This window comes from Eubalaena glacialis, chromosome 11, assembly GCF_028564815.1.
Source record: "Eubalaena glacialis isolate mEubGla1 chromosome 11, mEubGla1.1.hap2.+ XY, whole genome shotgun sequence".
NCBI classification, from domain to species: domain Eukaryota; kingdom Metazoa; phylum Chordata; class Mammalia; order Artiodactyla; family Balaenidae; genus Eubalaena; species Eubalaena glacialis.
In genome coordinates, this window is record NC_083726.1 from 53,050,007 (window position 1) to 53,055,706 (window position 5,700).

Here is a 5,700-nt window from a genome sequence, read left to right on the forward strand (position 1 = left end):
AACAGAACGACTTAATGCAGGACTTTACCTTCTATTCTACACATTAATTGGGTCACTCCCATTGCTAGTGGCATTAACATACATACAAAACATCATAGGCTCCCTAAATTTCCTAGTACTTCAATATTGGACCCAACCACAATCCAACTCCTGATCCAACATCTTTATATGATTGGCCTGCATAATAGCCTTTATAGTAAAAATGCCGCTCTATGGCCTCCACCTTTGACTACCCAAAGCACACGTAGAAGCCCCCATCACAGGCTCCATAGTCCTTGAAGCCATACTACTAAAACTCGGGGGCCACGGCATGCTACGAATCATGTCAATACTCAACCTCCTAACAGAATACATAGCATACCCTTTCCTTATGCTTTCCTTATGGGGAATAATCATAACTAGCTCTATTTGTCTAAGTCAAACAGACCTAAAATCACTCATTGCCTACTTCTCAGTCAGCCATATAGCACTTGTTATTGCAGCTATCCTCATTCAAACCCCTTGAAGTTACATAGGGGCTACCACCCTAATAATTGCTCACAGCCTCACGTTGTCTATATTATTTTGCCTAGCAAACTCAAATTATGAGCGAACCCATAGCCGAACTATAATCTTAGCCCGAGGCCTGCAAATTCTCCTCCCACTAATAGCCACTTGATGACTATTAGCAAGCCTAACAAACCTGGCCTACCCCCAACTATTAATCTAATCAGAGAACTGTTCGTAGTTATATCAACTTTCTCATGGTCAAATCTCACTATTGTCCTAATAGGAACCAATATTGTAATTACAGCCCTATACTCCATGTATATACTAATCACAATGCGGCAAATGTACACACCATATCGATAATATTATACCTTCCTTCACACGAGAACATGCTCTTATAGCCCTCCATATCCTACCACTTCTACCCCTGTCACTAAACCCTAAAATCATCTTGGGTCCCCTATACTGTAAATATAGTTTAAAAAAAAACACTAGATTGTGGATCTAGCAACAGAAGACTAAGACTCCTTATTTACCGAGAAAGTACTGCAAGAACTGCTAATTCATGCCCCCATACCTAATAGTATGGCTTTTTCAAACTTTTAAAGGATGGTAGTTATCCATTGGTCTTAGGAACCAAAAAATTGGTGCAACTCCAAATAAAAGTAATAAACCTATTCCCTTCTTTTGCCTAATCACACTACTAGTACTAATTATTCCAATCATGATAACTAGTACAAACTTCTACAAAAATGATAAATATCCATCATGTGTAAAAAATACCATCTTATGTGCTTTCATTACCAGTCTAATCCCAACAATAATATTCCTTCACACAGGCCAAGAAATACTCATTTCAAACTGACACTGAATTACTGTCCAAACACTTAAATTGACACTTAGCTTCAAAATAGGTTATTTCTCAATTATATTCATACCAGTGGCATTGTTTACCACATGATCTATCACAGAATTCTCAATATGATATATACATTCAGATCCTTACATCAACCAGTTCTTCAAGTATCTACTTCTCTTCCTTATCACCATACTAATCCTTGTTACAGCCAACAACCTCTTCCAACTTTTTATTGGATGAGAAGGGGTAGGAATCATATCCTTCCTGCTCATCGGATGATGACATGGACGAACAGACGCAAACACAGCTGCTCTTCAAGCAATCTTATATAACCGCATCGGAGATATCGGATTCATTATATCAATGGCATGATTTTTATCCAACACAAATGCATGAGACCTACAACAAATTTTCATACTCGACCTAAGCCCTTTAAACCTCCCCCTCACAGGACTCCTACTAGCCACAGACAGAAAATCAGCCCAATTTGGACTTCACCCCTGACTCCCCTCAGCAATGGAAGGTCCTACCCCAGTCTTGGCCCTATTCCACTCAAGCACAATAGTTGTAGCAGGAATTTTCCTACTTATCCGATTTTACCCTTTAACAGAAAACAACAAACTCATTCAAACAATAACGCTTTGCCTAGGAGCCCTTACCACCCTATTCACAGCCATACGTGCTCTCACCCAAAACGACATTAAAAAAATTATTGCCTTCTCTACCTCAAGCCAATTAGGCCTAATGGTCGTAACAATCGGTATTAACAAAACTCATCTAGCATTTTTACATATTTGCACACATGCTTTCTTTAAAGCCATACTATTCATGTGCTCTGGATCCATTATTCACAACCTAAACAACGAGCAGGATATTTGAAAAATAGGAGGCTTATTCAAGACCTTACCCTTCACTGCAACAGCCCTTATCATTGGATGCCCAGCGCTAATGGGAATACCTTTTCTCACCGGTTTTTACTCTAAAGACCTAATTATCTAAACCGCCACCACGTCTTATACCAACGCCTGAGCCCTATTAATAACTCTAACTGCTACCTCCCTCACAGCCATCTATAGCACTCGCATTATCTTCTTCTCATTACTGGGACAGCCCCGCTTCTCTCCTTCAGCTCCTATCAATGAAAACAACCCCCTCTTAGTTAACTCCATCAAACGCCTGTTAATCGGAAGTATTTTTGCTGGCTTCGTCATCTCCAACAACATCCCTCCAACAACCATCCCCCTAATAACTATACCTTTGCACTTAAAACTAACTGCCCTTACAGTAACAGCTCTGGGCTTCGTACTAGCATTCGAAATCAATCTTAACACACAAAACTTAAAATATACTCACCCCTCAAACTCCTCTAAATTCTCCACTCTCCTAGGATATTTCCCCACCATAATACACTGCCTACCTCCCCATCTAAACCTATTAATAAGCAAAAAATTAGCTGCCTCCTTACTAGACTTGATCTGACTAGAAACTGTCCTACCAAAGACTACAGCCTTCATTCAACTAAAATCCTCCACACTAATCTCAAACCAAAAAGGCCTTATTAAACTATACTTTCTATCATTCCTCATTACCATCACCCTCAGTATACTCCTATTTAATTACCCCGAGTAATCTCCATAATAACCACAACACCAATAAATAATGACCAGCCCGTAACAATCACCAACCAGGTACCATAGCTGTATAACATCGCAATCCCCATAGCCTCCTCACTAAAAAACCCAGAGTCACCAGCATTGTAAATAACCCAATCCCCCAACCCATTAAACTTAAACACAATTTCCACATCCTCATCCTTCAAAATATAAAACACCATTAAAAACTCTACTATCAACCCTAAAAGAAATGCCCCCAGTACAACCTTATTAGAAACCCAAACCTCAGGATATTGTTCAGTGGCTATAGCCGTTGTATAACCAAACACAACCAATATCCCCCCAAAATAGATCAAAAATACTATCAGACCCAAAATGAACGACCAAAATTTAACACAATCCCACACCCAACACCACCATCCACAATCAACCCTAAACCCCCATAAATAGGCGAAGGTTTTGAAGAAACCCTCACAAAAATAATACTTAAAATGAATACAATATATGTCATCATTATTCTCACACAGACTCCAACCATGACCAATGACATGAAAAATCATCGTTGTCATTCAACTATAAGAACACCAATGACCAACACCCAAAAAACCCACCCACTAATAAAAATCCTCAACAACACATTCATTGACCTCCCTACCCCATCAAATATCTCATCATGATGAAATTTTGGTTCCTTCCTAGGCATCTGCCTAATCCTCCAAATCCTAACAGGCCTATTTCTAGCAATACACTACACACCAGACACAACAACTGCCTTCTCATCAGTAACACATTTGCCGAGGCGTCGACTATGGCTGAATCATTCGATATATACACGCAAATGGAGCTTCCATATTTTTTATCTGCCCTTATGCCCACGTAGGACGCGGTCTGTACTATGAATCCTACACCTTTCAGGAAACATGAAATGTTGGAATTATCCTACTACTTATAGTCATAGCCACCACATTCATAGGTTACGTCCTACCTTGAGGACAAATATCATTCTGAGGCGCAACTGTCATCACAAACCTACTCTCAGCAATCCCATATATCGGCACTACCCTCGTCGAATGAATCTGAGGCGGCTTTTCTGTAGACAACACTAACACGATTCTTCGCCTTCCACTTCATTCTCCCTTTCATCATCACAGCACTAGCAGCCGTCCACCTATTATTCCTTCACGAAACAGGATCCAACAACCCCACAGGAATCCCAGCCGATATAGACAAAATCCCATTCCACCCTTACTATACAATTAAGGATATCTTGGGTGCCTTACTATTAATCTTAGCTTCACTAATATTAGTCCTATTCTCACCTGACCTGCTAGGAGACCCTGACAACTACACCCCAGCAAACCCACTCAGCACACCACCATATATCAAGCCAAAATGATATTTTCTATTCACGTATGCAATTCTATGATCAATCCCCAACAAGCTAGGAGGAGTCTTGGCCCTGCTGCTCTCAATCCTAATCCTGGCATTTATTCCAATACTCCACACATCCAAACAACGAAGCATGATATTTCGGTCCTTCAGCCAATTCTTATTTTGAGTACTAGTGGCAGACTTACTAACACTAACATGGGTCGGAGGACAGCCCGTGGAACACCCATACATAATTACTGGACAACTTGCATCCATTTTATACTTTCTTTTAATCCTAGTGTTAATACCAGTAATTAGTCTCATTGAAAACAAGTTCCTAAAATGAAGAGTCTTTGTAGTATAACACAATACCCCGGTCTTGTAAACCGGAAAAGGAGAACAACATATCTCCCCAAGACTCAAGGAAGAAGCACTAAACTTCACTGCCAGCACCCAAAGCTGAAATTCTATATAAACTATTCCCTGAAAAAAGTATAGTATAAGACATTCATAAAACTACAGTACTATGTCAGTACTAAAAATAATTCATTCTACTACATACATGCTATGTGTACCGTACATATTTGTTACCACCACATAACTGCTATAATGTCTTTTTCCCACGTATGTATACATGTACATCGTATGTATAATCGTGCATTACATTATTTACCCCATGCCTAATGAACATGTACATTCTATCATTAATATTACACAGTACATATATATTACTGATCGTACATAGTACACTAAGTTAAATCAATTTGAACCAACATGTTTGGTAACCCTGTCCATTAGACCACGAGCTTGATCACCAGGCCATGTGAAACCATCAACCCGCTTGGCAGGTGTCCCTCTTCTCGCTCCGGGCCCATAGCCTGTGGGGATTTCTATCAGTGAACTTTATCAGACAATCTGGTTCTTACTTTAGGGCCATCTCATCTAAAATCGCCCACTCTTTCCCCTTAAATAAGACATCTCGATGGGTTAATGACTAATCAGCCCATGCTCACACATAACTGCGGTTTCATACATTTGGTATCTTTTATTTTTGGGGGGGAAATTGCTTGGACTCAGCTATGACCTTAAAAGGTCTTAACGCAGTCAAGCAAATTGTAGCTGGACTTGTATGTATTTGTTATTTGGCTAGAGCAACCTACGTTGTGCAGTCAGTTAATGGTTACAGGACATAGCACTTCACTATTCCCCCCCTGGCTTAACATAGTTATATATCATAATGAATCAACCTCCACCCCCCCTCCTATCATACCAATGAGCTATTTAGATATTCACCACCCATATAGACAGACTTCCCCCTAGATTCGCCAACCATCCTATCAAAAATCTAATACTAAATCTGACATAACC

The 5,700-nt window shown here is 39.9% G+C and overlaps 2 pseudogenes; both read left to right on the plus strand.

Annotated features, from left to right (window-relative positions):
* The first annotated feature begins 212 nt into the window (after positions 1-212).
* On the plus strand, positions 213-2,977 carry LOC133101664 (NADH-ubiquinone oxidoreductase chain 5-like; annotated as a pseudogene).
* A 571-nt stretch (positions 2,978-3,548) lies between these two features.
* Positions 3,549-4,678, plus strand: LOC133100863 (cytochrome b-like; annotated as a pseudogene).
* Positions 4,679-5,700: the final 1,022 nt, after the last annotated feature.